Source organism: Protopterus annectens, chromosome 16.part0 (genome assembly GCF_019279795.1).
Source record: "Protopterus annectens isolate FY-2018-M chromosome 16.part0, PAN1.0, whole genome shotgun sequence".
Taxonomy (NCBI): Eukaryota; Metazoa; Chordata; order Ceratodontiformes; family Protopteridae; genus Protopterus; species Protopterus annectens.
In genome coordinates, this window is record NC_056750.1 from 476,670,206 (window position 1) to 476,692,084 (window position 21,879).

General features: G+C 39.2%; 1 protein-coding gene across 1 annotated transcript in view; it reads right to left on the reverse strand.

Annotated features, from left to right (window-relative positions):
- Positions 1-21,879, reverse strand: part of RALGPS1 (Ral GEF with PH domain and SH3 binding motif 1) — a 3,844,659-nt gene that overhangs the window by 3,116,672 nt on the left and 706,108 nt on the right. The gene's annotated exons all lie outside the window — the stretch shown is intronic.

Below are 21,879 nucleotides of genomic sequence, written 5' to 3' on the forward strand. Positions count from 1 at the left end.
TATGTTCCAATCACTTGCAAAGCCACATGTTATGGCAAAACAAAACAGAGTGTGAATACAAAAAAATATTGCTATTACAGCTGTTTTATGGATGCATTCCAGCAGAGCTGAAGGTCTGAAAAGTTATTTATCAAGTACAATACACACTCTCTCTCAACACAGAAATGCAGACACACATTCTCAAGGACTAAGTGAAACTGCTTTGCATGTCTTTAAAAGCCAAGTAAGGGCACTATGTTAACACTTATTTTATTTTTGTGTACTCTTTCTTAACCAGGTAATGTCTAATAGGCTAGTAGCCTCTTTTCATTGGAGAACAAAGGGGGTATTTATACTACTAGGGGCCTTTGGCTAGGGGAGGACATTAGGGAAAGTACCCTACTATTTGGAATAGGGGGGTTGCATTTGAGTGCAGTGCATCTTACTTCCTCTGTCTCCATTCCAGGTGTGTAGGTGGCTTGGAGAAATAGAAGGAATGGCTAGTGTTAGCCAAGCAGAAAAAACAATGGAGAATGGATATTTAAGCATGGAGATGATACACCAAATAGCAAAAAGTTAAACAAATGAAGTGGAGGTGGAGGGATCATTTGTACCAGAGGAGAAGGAGGTAATGGAGCAGAGGAACATGCTGGAGGCTGTAGCAGAAGCAGGAATGGATTGGAAAGACCTGTTTCAGAAGAAACTGTTTGAGCTTGAAATGTAAAGTCAACAAGAGTGTAATATTACAACCCTTCAATCTGAAGGGTTGCGGGATGATTATTTAAAATAACGTATTAATCAAAGCATGTCAGACACTAATGTTGCATCATCCTGGCATGAGATAATGGAGAAAATACAGCAAGAAGAGAATGTCAAGAAAGCAGCAGGAAAGCGGGCTTATGCACAAACAGTAAAGGAGGAAGAAAGAAGGGTTGAGGAGATGAAGGAAACAAAGAAAAAGTTTATGGTGCGAGTAAGCAGAAAAAAGATTAGACAGGTATGAAGTATGGGACTTGATGATTACACCACAGGGTGTTTCAGCAAAAGAGGTAAGAGCCTTAATTCTTATTAAGAGAGAGACATTTTGTGATATAACATTCAGGACTGGTCAATGCATGGGAAACTTTCTAGAAAAGTATGAACAAAAAAAGAATGATAATCCATGGTTAGAGTACGTAATGCAATCTTTCTATACAAAAATAAAAAAAGAGAATCATGGTAGAATTCAGAATGGAAATTGAGGCAAAAGGCTTAAAAGAACATGTACTGTGTTTTAAGGAAAAATGTTATGGACACAAACATTTATGATGAAAGAGGTTTATGGGGTGAGAGATGGGAAAGTGAGGTTATACTAAAAATGATAATGTGATACACATTTCTAGTGTTATTAATGTAAATGGTAATAGAGATTTTGTGAAATATAGAAGACAGCCTAAAACATTTTTTTCTGTGGGAAAGATAATCATTTGATTAGTGATTGTGACAAACCAAAATGTTTTATATGTGGTAAAACAGAACATGGAACAAAAAATGTGATTTGAAATGTAAGAAATGGGGTAACATTGGGCATGCATGGTTAGAATGTGAAGAAAATGTGCAAATTATAAAAAAGCAGGATTTACAAAAAGTAGTTCAGGATAAAAATAAAAGAACAAGAAGGGCAGACTGACAAGCAAGATATAGAAATAAATGCAAAAGAAGATGAGAAAGAAAGGGAAGACATGTCAATGGACACCAGTGAAGAATAATATGTGAACTGGGAGGTAGTGAGAGTAAAGAAAAATTATATAAGGAAAAGAGTGAAAGAAAGGAAAAGAAAATGTAAAAGTATAATCACAAAAAAAGTGAAAAAGGAAAAGAAAGATATTCTAACTCTTGCTAAAAGATGATTTTAGCTTTAAATGTTAACGGTATGAAAAATGCTGAGAAGAAAGGGGATCTTGGAGGGGTGTGTCTTAAATGCTGATAATATTATTATATTAGATGATACTAAATTAACAACTAAGGAAGACATGGAAATAGAAAAAGTTATGGGTTGGATGTATCATTTGGAATATGGGAACAGACACTTGTTTAGGGATATATACTGTATACTATGTCAAAAAATATACAAATATTAGATGTTACTACAGCTGAATTAGGACAAATTACAGTATTAGATGTAGGGTGGAAGACAATGCTATATATGCATGCGTTATAAAGAAAGAAAGATAATGTTTAAAAAGATGTTTTAATTATGTTTATGTTAATATGGATATAATACTAGTGGGGCATTTTAACTGTAGTTTAAGAATAAGTAATAAAAAAATTGCAGTGATGTCAAAATAGTAAATGAAATAATATTATATTATATATATGGGACAATATACACTCGACTTATAGAAGAAGTGAGATTAAAATAAATTGATTACTTTTTGATATCAGAAACTTTAAAAATCTTACAGTGAGGGTTAAAAAAGACAGGATTTTCAGATCTTATAGCGATATCAATAAAGTACATGAGAAAGAACAATATGTAAGAATAGGTAAAGGAATTAAAAAACTGAATGAAAAGGAGTTAAAACAAGATAAAAGGAAAGAAATAAAGTTGTGTAAAGACCATGTAGACATGAGAACGGTTTATGAAAACTGGACAAGTTGGTGGAGATGTCTTAAGAAAAAAGATAAAACATTAAGTCAGGCAATGTTTTGAGAATTAATAAAGAAAAAATAACTTTATTATGAAAAAGAAAAATGAATCAAGTAAAGATCAATATTTTACCATACAGCACTTTATTTAAATAAGTTAGTGAAAGAAAAAAGTGACAGGGAGTCAAAAACTACAGAAGGAAATAAAGTAACAACACAAGAAGGGATATGTAGAATTATTAAAAAACATATAAGACAATCATTTATCAAAAAAGAAAGGAAATGCAATCAAATGCATAAAGTTAACAAATTAAAGAAGATAATGAAAGATTGGAACAAAAGATAAGCTTGAAACAACTAAATGAGGTATTAACATACATTAATTTGAATACAGCAACAGGGTTAGATGGTATTGAATATTATATGTATAATAAAATGGAAATCTGTCAAAACGTAATATTTCTAGAAATATTGAATGAATGGCTAGAGGAGGAATAGTAGATGAGGAAATATGTACCGGAGTTATAATATTATTATGGAAAAGAGGAAAAAAAGATGGTGCAATGAACTGGAGACCAATAGTACAAAATAATAAAGACTATAAAATATTGATTATAACAACTAAAAGGTTAACAAATAAAATGGATAAGTTACTTGATCAAACAGTATTTGGTAGAAAGGGAAAAAGAAGTCAAGATTTATTATAGCTAATACAAGAATTAATAGATGATAGAGCAGTATCCTACCTTCACCAAGAATGATGCCACAATACAGAGATAAGATGATGAGCTTTAACAATTGGCTTAAACTCTGGTGTCATTCAAAGGGGATCCAATGTCTGTCTGCCTGGGATGACATGCTGGACAAGCCACGCTGCTTCGCAAGGGACGGCTTGCACCTGTCACCCCTGGGATTCCGGATATTGGCAAAGGCTCTTGCCACCCCCATAGTGCCTTTTTTAGGCAAGGCTCAAATTCTAAACCTACCACCCTAGATCACAAAAAAGGAAAAAAACTAAGGGTAATGCTGCTCAATGCCAGAAGTCTAAATCTCAAAATGCACGCACTTGAGGCCCTTCTCAGTATGGAGAACATCGATGTCTGTGCTGTGACAGAAACCTGGTTCAAGGCTCCTGAGTGCACCCCAGCACATCAGGTTTTACCTCATATCATGCGTTCCGGCCCCAAAATCCGGACAATACCAAGAAAGGAGGGGGGGGTATCCATATTCATCAAGGACACCCACACCTCAAGACTGGTGGCAACGCATGATGCATCGGAGACCATCCAGGTGCAATTAACCATAGGCAAGACTGCTCTGCAAATTGTAGCATGTTACAGGCCACCCTCACAAACTCAGGAACCTCACATGGCCTTCCTGAAAACACTGGAGGGGATAAATATATCACCAAACACCATCATACTAGGTGACTTCAATTAACCTAATATAGACTGGGAACACTACTCAAGCCCAAACACCCTAGCCCAAAAGTTCCTGGAATTCATAAACTCAAATGCCATGGAACAACTAGTCACCATCCCCACAAGAGGAGAAAACATACTTGATCTCATCATCACGAACATGGGAGCACAATGTTCAACACCGGAAGTATACCCCTCACTGGTGAGATCAGATCACAAACTAATCTCGCTGGAGGTCCTCATCCCACCCCCACCTGAAATAAAAAAGATCACAGTAAAGAACTTCTCGAAAGCCGACTTCACACTTCTAAAGACTAGTGTGGTCTCCTTTAAGGCCCTCGAGCCGGCGGAAAACAGTACTCAAGCCGCTGAATCACTTACAAATGCCTTCTACCAGCACCAGCAGGACTGCATGGATAAGGCAATCCCAAGCAAAACAAAGACTCTTTGTACCAAAGGCAAGTGTCCAGTCTGGTGGACCCCAGCCATAAACAAACTCTACAACAAAAGGAGGAAGCTACTACAAGATAGAGCAAAATCCTTAAAAGGTAAGACACCTCTGATCACTATAAGTAAAAAACTAAGAGCTCTCATAAAATCATCCAAAGCAAATTTTGAGAGAAAAATAGCTAAAGACTCAAAAGACAATCATAAGGCCTTCTTTAGCTATGTTAGAAACCTGGGAGGAAACACCCAGATATGCTCAGAACTAGTTCAAAATGATGTGAAGATTACTGATCCTACAGACATTGCCAACATACTGGCTGACAGGTTCAGTGCAAACTTCTCCCCCCCTCCCCCCAAAAGGAGAGATATCTATACCAAATGATTGCAGCCCCCCAAACATCTCTAATGCCCAAGTGAGAACTGCTCTCTCCAAAGCAAAAAACACAGCATCCATGGGACCTGATGGTGTCCCCGGCTGTGTGCTCCACGAACTCAACGAGGAATTAAACCCACAGCTAGGACAGCTGTTCAATCATAGTCTCACCTCTGGATACATACCCAGTGAGTGGCGCACTGCAACTGTGGTCCCACTTCACAAAGGCGGTGCCTCCACCGACCCTGGAAATTACCGGCCCATTAGCTTGACAAGCCTTATCTGCAAAGCCATGGAGAGGATCATAATGGACCTCATAAATAAAGACATAGGGAATTTGCAGACTTTGGATCCAACCCAGTTTGGCTTTGTCAAAGGCAGATCATGCCTTTTAAACTTGGTTGACTTTTTCGAAACAGTCACCAAAGCCATTGACGAGGGAAGGCAGTTCATACAGCCTACCTCGATCTGGCGAAGGCCTTCGATACAATACCCCACTCGGGTATCATTGAAAAACTCATCAGCTTAAATGTAAACCCATACATCACAAGATGGGTTGCAAACTGGCTGAGTGACAGAACCCACAGGGTCAGAGTTGCTGGCGCCATGTCAGACTCAAAGCCTGTCACAAGTGGTGTCCCACAGGGCTCAGTCCTGGGCCCACTCTTGTTTGGCATCTACTTTTCCGAAGTACAAGCAAACACAGGAGGGTTATGGCTGACAAAGTTTGCAGATGACTGCAAACTGGGCGCCATAGTCGAAAACACATCTGACACAGATATCCTTCAGAAGGGTCTCACAGAAACGGATAACTGGTGCCAGAGCCATGGCCTAAAGTTAAATGCCAAAAAATGCATAGTCATACCCTTCGGGAAAAACAAGGTTACCCCTAGCTACCATATAGGTGGCAATCCACTGAGCACAGAAGAAGTTATCAGGGACCTGGGGACCCAGGTTGACAGTAGCCTATCATTCGACACCCATGTAGCTAAAGTAGTTAGGAAGACCTTCTACATTGCCCACCTTATCATGAAGGGATTCACATCTAGATCAAGGGAGGTCATAGTCTCCCTATACTCATCACTCATCAGACCAATGATTGAGTACAATGCCACATTCGAATGTATCTGACCCGACACTTGCAGCAGCTGGAGAGGCCACAAAAGTTCCTCACCAAAAGGATAAAGGGTCTCAAAAATCTGTCCTATGCTGCCCGACTGAAAGAACTCCAGCTCTATTCAGTCGCCACCGCTTGCTCAGAGGTGACCTTTGCCTGACATACAAGGCCATGTCAAACCCAGATTTGATGAATATGCTTCACCTCAAAAAATCTAGATCAGTCAGAGCCACAAGGGCGGGAGACTTAAACCTCGACACGGCTATTAATAGGACGTGCTGGAGGGATAGATTCATCACCCAAAGACTCCCTATGCTGTGGAACAAAATCCCGGTATATGTGAGGCAGAGCACCTCGCTGGCCTTGTTCAAGAGAAATCTTGACCAATGGATGGGAGATCACAGATATACCCCAGGGATTACCTCAGTGTCACTGCTCGACAGAGGCATAGCAAAATAATGGGTATAGTTCCCCATACTAAAGGGGTGGTGTAAGCCACAAAACTATGGGCTAGGCTTGTAAATGCCCTCGGGCAGATAGCCTAGTATGAACCTATGAACCTATGAACCTATATTATAAACAGTAAAGTAGAAGCAAAGATGATGACAGGAGATTTAAGTAAGGCATTTGATAAAATACAATAGGAGTTCCTATGGGAGATTTTAGATACATATAATGCAAGTAAAAAAAAAAAGAAAACAAGTAATTAAATAAACATATGATAGTAATAACTTTAAAATAAATGTGAATTCATGGATAACTGAAAAAATAAAAACAGGAGGTTTCTTTAGGCATGGTTTTACCTCATATCATGCGTTCCGGCCCCAAAATCCGGACAATACCAAGAAAGGAGGGGGGGTATCCATATTCATCAAGGACACCCACACCTCAAGACTGGTGGCAACGCATGATGCATCGGAGACCATCCAGGTGCATTTAACCATAGGCAAGACTGCTCTGCAAATTGTAGCATGTTACAGGCCACCCTCACAAACTCAGGAACCTCACATGGCCTTCCTGAAAACACTGGAGGGGATAAATGTATCACCAAACACCATCATACTAGGTGACTTCAATTACCCTAATATAGACTGGGAACACTACTCAAGCCCAAACACCCTAGCCCAAAAGATCCTGGAATTCATAAGCTCAAATTCCATGGAACAACTAGTCACCAGCCCCACAAGAGGAGAAAACATACTTGATCTCATCATCACGAACATGGGAGCACAATGTTCAGCACCGGAGGTATACCCCTCACTGGTGAGATCAGATCACAAACTAATCTCGCTGGCGGTCCTCATCCCACCCCCACCTGAAATAAAAAAGACCACAGTAAAGAACTTCTCGAAAGCCGACTTCACACTTCTAAAGACTAGTGTGGTCTCCTTTAAGGCCCCAGAGCCGGCGGAAAACAGTACTCAAGCCGCTGAATCACTTACAAATGCCTTCTACCAGCACCTGCAGGACTGCATGGATAAGGCAATCCCAAGCAAAACAAAGACTCTTTGTACCAAAGGCAAGCGTCCAGTCTGGTGGACCACAGCCATAAACAAACTCTACAACAAAAGGAGGAAGCTACTACAGGACAGAGCAAAATCCTTAAAAGGTAAGACACCTTTGATCACTATAAGTAAAAAACTAAGAGCTCTCATAAAATCATCCAAAGCAAATTTTGAGAGAAAAATAGCTAAAGACTCAAAAGACAATCATAAGGCCTTCTTTAGCTATGTTAGAAACCTGGGAGGAAACTCCCAGATATGTTCAGAACTAGTTCAAAATGATGTGAAGATTACTGATCCTACAGACATTGCCAACATACTGGCTGACAGGTTCAGTGCAAACTTCTCCCCCCCCCAAAAGGAGAGATATCTATACCAAATGATTGCAGCCCCCCAAACATCTCTAACGCCCAAGTGAGAACTGCTTTCTCCAAAGCAAAAAACACAGCATCCATAGGACCTGATGGTGTCCCCGGCTGTGTGCTCCACGAACTCAACGAGGAATTAAACCCACAGCTAGGACAGCTGTTTAATCATAGTCTCACCTCTGGATACGCACTCCAGGAGTGGCGCACTGCAACTGTGGTCCCACTTCACAAAGGCGGTGCCTCCACCGACCCTGGAAATTACCGGCCCATTAGCTTGACAAGCCTTATCTGCAAAGCCATGGAGAGGATCATAATGGACCTCATAAATAAAGACATAGGGAATTTGCAGACTTTGGATCCAACCCAGTTTGGCTTTGTCAAAGGCAGATCATGCCTTTTAAACTTGGTTGACTTTTTCAAAACAGTCACCAAAGCCATTGATGAGGGAAAGGCAGTCCATGCAGCCTACCTCGATCTGGAGAAGGCCTTCGATACAATACCCCACTCGGGTATCATTGAAAAACTCATCAGCTTAAATGTAAACCCATACATCACAAGATGGGTTGCAAACTGGCTGAGTGACAGAACCCACAGGGTCAGAGTTGCTGGCGCCATGTCAGACTCAAAGCCTGTCACAAGTGGTGTCCCACAGGGCTCAGTCCTGGGCCCACTCTTGTTTGGCATCTACTTTTCCAAGTACAAGCAAACACAGGAGGGTTATGGCTGACAAAGTTTGCAGATGACTGCAAACTGGGCGCCATAGTCGAAAACACATCTGACACAGATATCCTTCAGAAGGGTCTCACAGAAATGGATAACTGGTGCCAGAGCCATGGCCTAAAGTTAAATGCCAAAAAATGCATAGTCATACCCTTCGGGAAAAACAAGGTTACCCCTAGCTACCATATAGGTGGCAATCCACTGAGCAAAGAAGAAGTTATCAGGGACCTGGGGACCCAGGTTGACAGTAGCCTGTCATTCGACACCCATGTAGCTAAAGTAGTTAGGAAGACCTTCTACATTGCCTACCTTATCATGAAGGGATTCACATCTAGATCAAGGGAGGTCATAGTCTCCCTATACTCATCACTCATCAGACCAATGATTGAGTACAATGCCCCATTCGGAATGTATCTGACCCGACACTTGCAGCAGCTGGAGAGGCCACAAAAGTTCCTCACCAAAAGGATAAAGGGTCTCAAAAATCTGTCCTATGCTGCCCGACTGAAAGAACTCTAGCTCTATTCAGTCGCCACCGCTTGCTCAGAGGTGACCTTTGCCTGACATACAAGGCCATGTCAAACCCAGATTTGATGAATATGCTTCACCTCAAAAATCTAGATCCGTCAGAGCCACAAGGGCGGGAGACTTAAACCTCGACACGGCTATTAATAGGACGTGCTGGAGGGATAGATTCATCACCCAAAGACTCCCTATGCTGTGGAACAAAATCCCGGTATATGTGAGGCAGAGCACCTCGCTGGCCTTGTTCAAGAGAAATCTTGACCAATGGATGGGAGATCGCAGATATGCCCCAGGGATTACCTCAGTGTCACTGCTCGACAGAGGCACAGCAAAATAATGGGTATAGTTCCCCATACTAAAGGGGTGGTGTAAGCCACAAAACTATGGGTAAGGCTTGTAAATGCCCTCGGGCAGATAGCCTAGTATGAACCTATGAACCTATGAACCTATGAATGGCATAGTAAGCAAGATTAATGACAGATATTGCAAGATATAGGATGACAGAATAACTGCTACTACCTATAATGTATACATATGCAGATGATATTGCGTTAATCAACAGAAACAAAGAATGGATGAAAGAAATAAGTGAAACATTAAATAAATCATTGAAGAAGATTGGTCTATGTATAAATTAAAAAAAAAGTAAAGGCTTTGGATGTAAGGGAAATATAGGAGGCATTAAATTTAAGGAAGAAGCTATATATATATATATATATATATATATATATATATATATATATATATATGTATATATATATATTAGGAACATTATTTGGATTAAATGACTATAAGAATAAATATAAGAATAAACAATGGGAAATAAAGGATATGTGTACTTTTTGGAAAACATTTAGATTATCATACAGGAAGAAAGTGCACTTGATAGATTCTATTTTATTACATAAAATAGCATCTATAGCTAATACTTATATGATGCCAACACAATATTTAAAAAAATGTCTAGTAAATTTAACTTCATATGGGAATCAAGACTGAATCCAGTCAAGAGGGGAATTTTGTATATGAATGAAGCACTAGGAGGATTAGGCCTAATAAACCCAGTTGTCTATGCAGCATCTTTAAATCTACATAGAGCTTTGAAATGTTATTTGAATAAAAGTAGGAATTCGACAGAGCTTATTTTATATGTTATAAGTATTTTTTTTTCTGGGAAACAATGGAAAAAAGGAAAAGGCTTAAAAATGTTCTGAATGAAGACAAAGGGATATGAAAAGAAAATTATATTATGGAAATTAAAACTGAATAAGACTGAAAAGAGTAGAAAAGAATGGCTTTTAGACATTATGAGAACATATTTTATTGACATTTAGAAACATTAGATGTATATAAAAAAGAAAGCAACAACAATGAAATATAAATGATATAAAAATATATATGAATGTAAAGATTTTCTATGGAGACTGTCTACAGGTAATTTGCCTGTTAAAGCAAAAATACCCTATAAAAGAAAACAAGATAGAATATTAATTGTGGTGCATATAAAACAACATAACATGTGGTGCTGAGTTGTTTGAGGGTGAATAAATTATGGGAAGACTTATGTAAAAATTTAAATATTGGGGGGTTTTATAAAAGCAATTAAATATTGACATGACTGAATATGGTTATTATGGCAAAAAAAGACAATGTAAATAAAATTGATAGAATAATATATTTTGTTTCCTGGACATTATGGACTGAAAGACTGAATGAAATTAAGTTTAATGGAAAATGGATATTAGCAGAAATTCTGAAAATGATATGCTTTTGATTGTGGAAGAATTGGTTGGGGAAATGTTTATTAATATAATTTTTATGTGACATCAAAAGTGAAAATAATTTATAAATATGTATATAAGTACTGTGTGTGTGTGTGTATATATATATATATATATATATATATATATATATATATATATATATATATATATATATATATATATACACACGCACACCCACACATGATGTTAATCAATAAAAAAACTCTACTCTTTGGAGGACTCTTTGTGAGGTGATCACTAGGTAGTGCCAGAGGGATGCTACAGGTGATCACTGAATCTAAGGTGAAGGTTGAGAGTGGAGATGAGCTGGAGAAGTAAATAACAGAAACTGTAATTCAGAAGGAAAATATGCTTTGGAGGCAAATATTCTAGCACTGGGGATATGATAACTCTGTTTTACAAAAAATATGAAATAAAGCAGAATAAGTAGAATCAGAGATCATGCAGTGGAGTGTGGTAATGGACAAAATATTTGGCAGTGATGAGATGACAGAAGAATGCTGTAAATGGTATGTATACAGAGGAGGCATGCCTGGTCAGTGGAACAACTAGCTTTAAGAGCATACTGTGATCTGGGTGGTTGGACAATGGAGCAGAGAGTTGTAAACAGACAAGAAAAACTGACAGCAGTGTTTCCAGAGTGAAAACTTATATAGCAGCAGTAGCAGGTTACAGCGAAAGACTGCAGAAAGAAAAGGATGTGCAGGTGCTGAGGAGATAACCTGGAGCTGCTGAGAGCTGGGTGAAAAGAATGTATGAGCAGCAAATAAACAGGTACTGTGTTTTAGACAATGTTGTTATGCCCTTAGAATTCAGTTTGTCTGACATTAGGGCATTAATATATACAGAAGCTGAACCATCTGTGCAATAACTTTTGATATATTTGCATCAGCAGAAAAATGTGTCAATGAATGTGAAATGAGAAATTCTATCTTTGTGGAAGGACTATATTTATCAAAATTTAAATGTATAATTAAAAAGAAAAGCTTATAGTCCAAAACTAGACATACTGTCAACTGGGGCTCAACAGTAAAACAATTCAACACACAATCTGGAACCCCAAACCAAATGTTTATTTTTAAGCCTATATCAAGATGTGCTTGAAATTAAAAAGTTCTGGATGACAGAAAAGTATGGAATGGGTGGTGGCAAGTACAACTTTAAAAACATAAAATAAGTTGCAGCATACACCTATGTGATAGAAATATGTGGGAAAAGGGGAGTGTTACTTAAGTATTGGGGCAGCCAAAAGCATGTTTTTTTTTCTATGGAGATGAATCGCATATAATCCAGAATTGTACAAAAAGAATGCATGAGCAGTGTGGGGAATATCAACAGTCCATAAAAAACTGCAAACCATATTGCAGGAAATGTGGAAGGCAGAAGGCTGAAAAATGAGCCAAGGAAAAAAAAAACACAAACGGGAAAAGGTTAATATAATTATAGCATCACTGAATATGAACAGCATGAAACATAATGGTTGAAAAATAATACTGTGTGAAAATACAGATGCAGAGAATTTATTTACTTGATATAAGATGTGCAAATAAAAAGAAAATGGTGGAATTTCAGATGAAGTGGAAAAGAAAAGTGGTGTGGACTACAAGGAATGATACATGCTCAGGTATAGCAGTATTACCAAGACATTAAACATTAAATATGATGGTGGTGGTGGCAGGGGGAGTTTTAGTGTGTGATATATGAAAAGGGCAAAAGGTTTTTAAAATTGTAGTTCTGTATGCTATGGCCTTCACATTATCCACAGGCAAACAGTACAGCTTAAGATTTGCCTGAAATTGTGTAAATATTATACAGAAAACCAAAATTAAAATTAAGAAAAAAATACTAAAACATATTAGAAAATCACTTCACAAATCTATGACTGGAACAAGGAAAGCCAGAAGTGAGACTCTGTTTGATATGGATGGTTAACCAACAAATGTCTTAAATAAAGCAGGAAAAGTAAGGTATGATGTCAAAGGTAAGAAAAGTAAGGTATGATGTCAAAGGTACAACTTGTTCTACGGCCAAAGACAAACCATTAACTTCTGTTTCAATTGCTAAAGAAAGGATGCCTAGAAACCTTTCTGTTTTCTTTCTCTGAGGGAATTTTTTATTACTTTCTTTCAAGCATTTTGTAGACTTGATCAATGGGGAAGGGAATGCTTCTTTCTGCCCAAACTATGAGAAAAATGGGCCACTTTTGGTGCCTTATAGTGGCTTTGGTGTCTTGTGGAAAGAGTGGGCAATGGGGCATTTTAGGAAGACTAAAATGTTCAAAATTGTATAAAAAGGCAACACCAAACATCATCAGACAATAAAATTATGAATCAAACTTTCCTTAAAGAACCACATTTATTTGTACAACTCAAGATAAATGACATAAAAACAATCAAATGTCTTACAAAACTAACAATGAGGCAATATAAAGGCTTTAAGTTAAGCATAAGATCTAAATGGAGTACTCACAAATGTCCTTATAAGTCTCCATAAAAAGATACTTCCTAACTGACCTTGCAAAATGCTCTAAACAGTGTCAACCCTGTGTCACAAAAGTAACAGAATACATAGTTTTGTCTCAATGTAAAAAAGAAATGTCTCAAACTTTTAAATGTATACTTCAAACTGCTAACAGTCCAATCAGATTAAATCGAAGGTTGGAGCTGGTTGGTAGGGCAACCAGAAATTATGAGGGTAGAAAGAACATAAATTATATAAGTAAGAAAAAATATAACTACAGAACTGAAGGTTATTGCTCTGACTATGCCCCAGATAACTCAAGTTTGATTAGTGGTTCAGTTTTCTGGAAGAGCTGAGTAGGAGTTGGTATTGGAAGGGAGAAGCAAATGTTTGCTCGTCCATCCCAGGAGAGGGTAGATGGAACTAGTTCCACTACAGTGATAACCTCATCTGGGACTAGGTCATGGAGACTATGAATCTCACATAAACCAGGAGGCTCAGTGTGAAAAGGCATGCATATCTCCTAGGGAGAAGCACATGTGCAATCCACTGACGCCCATGAGAAGATGCTATTTGGGAAGGGACCATTGACTAGGAGGAGCTTGCATGACCCACTCCCTGACCTCTGGCTCTCACTTCTGAGGGGAATGCATGGGGCTGTGGGGCTCTCACCCTAGCTAGAGAACAAATGGACCATAGTAGTCTCACTCACTGGGTGAGGAACAAATGTGTCCAGCTCTCATCAAAGGCTAAATGGTTATTGAAGGGCAAGAAAAGCTATTGTGCTGGGCAACACAGGCAAAGAAAAACAAATGAAGGATATTTGAGCTAATATGCAGTCAGTATTTATAACACGATAGTTCCAAGACATTCCCCAATCAACAGTTCTGCATCAGATTTTTGTACTAGCTGCAATAAATCAAGTTCAAAGTCAGGCAAGTACTGAAATCATGAAGTCAAGAGGAAATAAACACTTGAACCATCTTTAAGTCCTGTGTTTGGAGAAAGTGCTTGATTTGACTGATGCTCCTCAGACAGGAATAAAAGGAGTTAATCACAGCTGAAATCTTATCCTACATTATCAATGAGTCATCAAAAATCACACAGACATTTAAACAGAAACCCCAGGCAACTACTCCCATAAACCATAGGATTTAAAAAAAAGGAATAGAGTGTAGTTTGAGTGGAAAAAAATTGTGCTCTTTGCTGAGTTAAGTTTGAGACAGTACAACTTAAGATCTGCCTGAAATGGTCTAAACATTATACAGAAAACCAAAATAAAAATAAAGTGTCCAATAATCCTGCCAGTAGCAGAATACAATTGGTTAAATATCACTGACATTATGTTGATGCTGAAGGCCTCTCCCTCTTATGAGATCTCATAGCGAAAGCATATTTACAGAGAACTACAGAGATCCCAGAATAGGGCTCTGTGGGATGTCACATTCTGCTGCATCCTCAGATAAATAACTATTGTGCAACACAGCATGCACCATGCCATAAAGGGACAAAGCCCTGACTTTGGCCCTAATGACACGGGAGTCATTAGCGGCTTGCGAGTTTGTGGTAATGGGGTGGGAATATGGGCACACCCATCGTGGGGTGGGTTGCACTCACTCATGTGAACCTCATTGCAGATCTCCACTGGGAGATAGGAACACATGGGGGCATTAACCAAAGGAGGCAGGGGAACTATTTGAGTCACAACTGAAATTGAATGATATGCCAGCTTACCCTAACTGAGCATCTAAACTACAACATTGTGGGTGAGCATGTGGGAGGAGAGGTTACTACATAAAACAACAACAACAACAAAAAATACTCCAAGTAGCAATATAATGCTGCACCAGGGTTCTCAGTCTTCTCACTTGCCCTGAGTGAGAGTCAGGATTAATCAGTGGAAGGATACACTTGGTCCAGTAGATTCAGCGAAGGAGGAGAGGACCTCTGGGCAAGCTGTTAATCAGCTGCAGGGGACAAAAAGCAAATGTTGTGCGACCTAAGATGAGATTCCAGCTTACATAACATTCTCAGTACATTTACCAGTAATGAAAAGCTTATTGATAAGGCAGAAGTTTTTTGTAGATTCATTAAACTTAGAATAGATTCATTAAACTGTTCTTTAGAACCCTGCCTGTTAGGGAGGATGTAGGAGCTGCTGGGAAACAGATTTACAGTACTTAACTCATGGAATGACTGCTACAGGCATGGTAATTAACAAAAAGAGTGCATTGATATCTCCTTCAGCATGTGTCTTGAATATCTGACCTACAGGCAGTGATATCGTACTTCCATTCATATTAGGATAAGGACAACTACTCACAGCATTCATTGCCATACCCCAGCACAATGTATGTATTTGCAGACTACCATTTGCTAAGACAATACGTTTTCAAGACAAGTCCAGGAGTAGCATTAAATTGTTGTCCCCTTATTGCAACCAAGAGCTGGGAAAACACCACAGTGTATCCTGTCAAACTAAAGGAAATTTGCCAGAGGAAGTGAAAGGTTAAACACCGGAATGGCCATCCACCTTTCTCCCGCAACATGGAATATCTAAGAAAGATGATGGGAGTGGAATGAGACAAGGCCGGGGAAAATCATTCTAGACAAATGTAATGTCACCACCCTTCACTGCCTGGCACAAAGCAGGTGGGCAGCAAAGGAGCAGAAAGGTAGAAGACTCAAGAAGCAGAAATCTCATGACCTACATTACAAGACATGGCCATGGATAATCATTTTAGACAAATTAAGTGTTTTTCTCCCTATCCCATATAGTACACACCTCTCAAGGTGTTCGGGGGGTGGCAGTGGATTGCCAATGGATGGTGTACCTAACTACTACATGGGCATTCTCTCCAAACAGCCCCACCACTCCCCTAGCAGCACAAATGGTGGATCCCATAGTCTCCACCAGGAAAACTGTGTGCGTGCATCACTGTGTACATGCAAATGTCATCTGTAAAGACCAGCACATCTCCTTTTTGCACTCCAAGCCCTATGCAAACTCATAACTATATACTTAGCAAGACTGGACCAACTGAACAGCATTGTTTTATTCTCCTGTATATAGGTAAGGAAATAAAAATAAAAGCCCCCATCTGTATACCATACAACCTCCCCTTGGTCAAGATGGAGATGGAGACCGGTAGCAGGATACAGACTCCAAAAACTCCAAACAAAAAAACAGTCACTTTACTATTTTCTTTGCAACCAGGAAATTATACTGTCTCAGGTATGATACTGTACAGCAAATCCCCACTTCTTATGCTCCAGTGATGACAAATAACTTCATCTTTTCTGCCCAGCCCCCCATATGTAGCTAAAAGATTTTAATAAGATGGCCTCCCAAGCTGTTAACTTGCTCTAATGGTGTTCATGTCATAGCAATTAGAACTATAGTTGTGTCCCTTCATGACGGCAGATTCATAATCACTTATGTAGGAGAGACTTTATCTGGATCTATAAATGCTAAACATATGTAACACTGAAGTAACAAGCATCATAAGATTTACCTTTCAAGTACTTGTTACAGGACCACAGTTACTAATCTATACTACGGTAAATGTTAGAAATGCATAGAAAGTTGGCGGACTTTGTATCAAGATAACTAAACTACATTCCCAAATGTATGTTTATAATAAGGAGAAACAAATATGCCAAAATTGTAGGGGATTCCTTAGAAGAAAAATATAAAGTAGAGAGGAAGTTAAAAATAAAAAGGGGGAGGGCTCCTGCAACAGCTTGAGAAAAGAAATGTAAGGGTTAAAAAAGAGTACTGTCCATAGCATTAAAAGCCATAACAGGAAGCTGTAATGCAATAGTGAAAAAAGAGAATAGAAATATTAGACCATATCAGAAAAATGTATTAGAATAAATATTAGACAAAGGTGGCCTAGCAACAGATACAGGGAATTACAGACCCACAAGCCTGACCAGCCTCATCTGTAAGGCCATGGAATGTATCATTATGAATAAATAAAGACATAGGTGACCTCCAAACCCTGGATCCTACCCAGTTTGGCTTTGTGAAGGGCAGATCCTGCCTGTTAAACTTGGTGGATTTCTTTGCAAGTGTCTCCAAGCCATTGATGAGGGCAAATCTGTGCACACAGTATACCTTGACTTGTCAAAGGCTTTGACACAATCCCACAGTAAAACATTACCAATAAACTTAGCAAACTGAATGTAAACTCCTTCGTTGTAAGATGGGTTGCCAACTGGCTTACAAACCAGACACACACCATCAAAGTGGGTCATTCCACATCAACCAGCAGACCTGTTACCATCATTTTTCCACAGGTCAGTGCTGGGCCCCCTACTGTTTGGTATATACTTTTCAGATGTTCAGGTCAAAAGTAAAGGGTTGTGGCTGACCAAGTTTGCAGATGACTGCAAACTAGGTGCAATCATTGAATCTCCAATGTTGTCAGTATACTCCAGGATGGTCTCACAAGGACCAGTGGCTGGTGTATTAGTAACGGTCTCAAACTGAATGCAAAGAAATGCATCATCATTCCCTTTGCACAATGTCCCTTCACACTATAAATCAAATTACTAATAACAACACCCTAAGTACCCATGAAATGGTAAGGGACCTGGGATAACAGGTTGACCGTGACCTTAACTTCGACCACCACATGTCTACCATTCTAAAGAAAGCTTTCCACAAAGCTCACTTGATTAGTAAAGGCATCACCTCGAGAGCAAAGCTATAAACCCCTATACTCTGCACTTATCTAGCCTATAACGGAGTATAATGCCCCATTCAGTATGTACCATACTAAGCATCTACAGCAATAAGAGATATCAGCGGTTTCTAATGAAGAAGATCAAGGGCCTCCAGCATATGCCTTACACAGACTGACTAAAATTCCTGTCACTATACCCCGTATCATATCGACTTCTTAGGTGAGACTTATACCTGGCCTACAGCGAAACCAAAGACCCAAACCTAATGAACTTACTGCATATCCGTAAATCAAATGGGTCTAGTGCTACTCATTCCAGGAACTTAAATATGGCCTGTCACTTAAATAGGACATGCGTAGGGACAGATTTATCTCCCAGCGACTGCCACGTCTTTGGAACCAGCTACCAATTCATGTGAAACAGAGCACCTCTATGACACTGTTCAAGAGGAACCTGGATGACTGGATGAAGCACCATAAATTCTTACTGGGGATAGCACCCACAACCCTCCTGGACATGGGCAGTCATCACTAAATGCAATCTTGGATAATGAATAGTACCTCTACAGTATTACATTGGGTTGAAACAGCTAGGCTTATGATTACTAGGTTATCAATCCCCTATGAACCTACAAAAGGGCAGTGGTAGGTGATAGGTAAGACAAATTATTCAATGAACAGCAGTTGTAGAAAGAAAATATGTTAGGGGAAATAAAAAGATGCAATTGCACTAGAAGAAAAATATTATGTCATAAATGTAAATAAAAAGGACATACAGGTAAAAATTGTAAAGCTGAATGAGACAGGAAATGGACTTTAAAAAGACGGAGATGGTACAAAGTCATCATTGATCAAAGGACTGTATGACACCAAACAAATTCAGGGGGATCAAGGCCCAGAACCTGCCTCCCTGAGCACCTAAAAATGGCACAGCTCAATTTGCTCCAGATAATCAAAAAGTTTCAGATCAAGACAAACCAGCAGCACAAGTCCCCATGACAGGTACAGAGAGCCTTAGGATATATATTTTCAAGTAATGCTAGGGGGTCATCAGTCAAAAGGTAACAGACATAGGGGGTACCTATGGCTGTAACATATAATTCTTTTGCCACCTCAAAAATGTGGCTCTGTCCAGCATTGAAGGAGGTCCTTAAATGCACGACAGAATGACGTATTACTGCTGAAACTAGCATGAATCTGTTCCTCTACATGTCAAGGTGTTTAAACAATTAAGCAAATGTTGAAGGATTAGAAATTCAACAAGAAACTGGGATAATACTACATGCTGTATAAGTGCATAATTAATGGTGTGTGTTAGGGGCTGGACCCCAGCAACAATGCCTTGCAAGACTTTGTTCAGATGGCAATAGGCAGCCCATCTTATGGGACTATGATAAGCAGGGAATCAGTGCAACCAGCTTGTCCATCTTATGGAACTATGCCAAATGGGGAATCAGTGCAACCAGGTCGCCCAACTTATGGGACTGTGGCACACAGAGAATCAGTGCAACCAGCTCACCCATCTTATGGGACTGTAGCATGCAGGGAATCAGTGCAACCAGCTCGTCCACCTTATGAAACTGTAGCAAGCAGGGAATCAGCACAACCAGCTCGCCCATCTTATGGGACTGTGGCATACAGGGAATCAAAGCAACTAGCTCACCCATCTTATGGGACTGTGGCAAGCAGGGAATCAGCGCAACCAGCTCACGCATCTTATGGGACTGTGGCAAGCAGGGAATCAATGCAACCAGTTCTTTATATTTCCCTGATATGTAGACATGTGAATTATCTAACAAATATCCAACGCAAAGGGAGAGAAATCCACATCATCCATATAAACAGCAGCTAATCACTCCTGAAGCTGTAGCAGCAAGGAATTACTTGGAGAGAGGAAGACCTGTTTGTTTATTTCACTGACAGATCAGGAATGTTGATCAATCACAGTGACTTTTAAGTGAATGTTCACACACAAATAATTTCCAGAATACTTTCAGTACTGGCCAGGTGAGTGACAATTTTAAAGGATCACAACACATAATATAAGGTTTTTGATGGGATATGATGATGTAAATGGATTCCGGAGTATTCCTCAAGAAAAGTAACAGTCTACACTAAACTAACTGTGGGTGAAAAACAATGCACACAGATATGGTTAATGCAAGGATTTCACAATGACTAGCTATACCTTAACAAAGCTAAGGCAAACTCGTAATGCTTACAATTGGTGACAAATGACAGTGTAATAAGATATGCAACAGAAAATGTTGAACTACTAACCTTTCAAAATTAAACTAGTTCTAAAAACATGTCTAGAAGGAAAAAATGCTGAAACTACTTAGTTACCAAATCTTCCAACTTTAATGACTCTGCTTGATATCAAAGTCTGAAAGCAACAATAAGATATTGTTTAACTACGTCAGAAAATACAAATAGGAAACGGCAAATGTCATTTTTCTGGGTGCTCCGGTTTCTTCCCACATTCCAAAGACATGCACCTGGAGCATTTCTCCCTGGACTTCTACTGGAAATAGTATGTGTCCTAGTCAGACTTTCCTGGTCAACAAAAATTAATAATTAAATGTTTTTGCTTCCTTTCTCTTTCCCCATCGATCTTCTGTAAATGCCCCACTCACTCCCAGCTTTTCAATACCCTCCCCCAAGACTCAAATGCTCAACAGTTCTCTCAGGCGTTACCCTTTAACAGGCAGCCTCTTCCCTCCATGATGAGCAGAAGCTAACAGATACTCTATTATTAAGACTAACGAGAGAAGCAGAGGTATAGTTAGGGTAAGAGAATGGAGTAATAGGCCTAGGTGCAAGATGCTATGGGGTGTGATGCGCAGATGTCTGTTAGTCAGTAGATTAGTACTGGCATTTACTTGTGTACTGACATTCAAGAAATGAATGCCAATTTAATTTTTGTGGCAAAGACTGAAGCTGTGATATAAGCTGTACAAAGCCACTTGCTAAAAAGCTTACGGTTTTAAATGTAAAAGCAGAAGCTTTTTTTTTGGCTCCTCAGCTTAGTCAATGGGGGTGTCAGATCATGGAACAGCATAGGATCCTAGAATACCTAGCTACAGCTCTGGAGATAGGTTGCAATGAGAGTAAACAAAGTACAGCCTGAAACCATTTTCCTGTAGCAGCTGGTCAGTAGCCCTACCATTGTAAGCTGTGCAGAGCATATGCTTCCATAAGCCATGCATAGGCCATCTGTCATCCCTCTAAAACTGAAGCAGAATTTGCAATGATCCTAGTATCCACAAGAGATCATGCAAACAGTGCAGCATCCCAACCCCTCCGATGATCTGGGAAAGGACAGCCAATGTATTGTCACATCACCCTAATCCACCCAAATGGCCATTCCAGCTTCTTTTGCCAACTCCTACACATAATTCACCAGAAGAAGAAATGGACATGCTAGTAGTTGTCTGCAAAAATAAATAAGTAATAAAATAAATAAATAAGAAAGAAATAACAAAATTCTTAACCTATAAAGTTCTTCATGCTTGTCTTAATTTTGTTAGTTTGCTAGTGTAAATATCTTCCATATGAATACTGGCATTTGAAAGCCAAAAAAAAGACAAAAGACACAGAAGAAGAGCAAATCTTCAACATTGCTCTTCTCCTTTAAACTTGTTTTTTGAAGGGGGTCAAGGCCCCCTGCACCCCCAATGTGGAGGGCAAGCCCCCACACCCCCAAACGTATATATACTAACTCTGAAATCACCATATCTTAAAGAGAAATACCCATCTTAGACTTATCCATTCTTTTGGCCATTCAGTCTCTGTTTCAGACTCACTTGAGCAGATCCCGACATATCAAATGGCTACCAGTGGAAACATATCATTCCTAACATA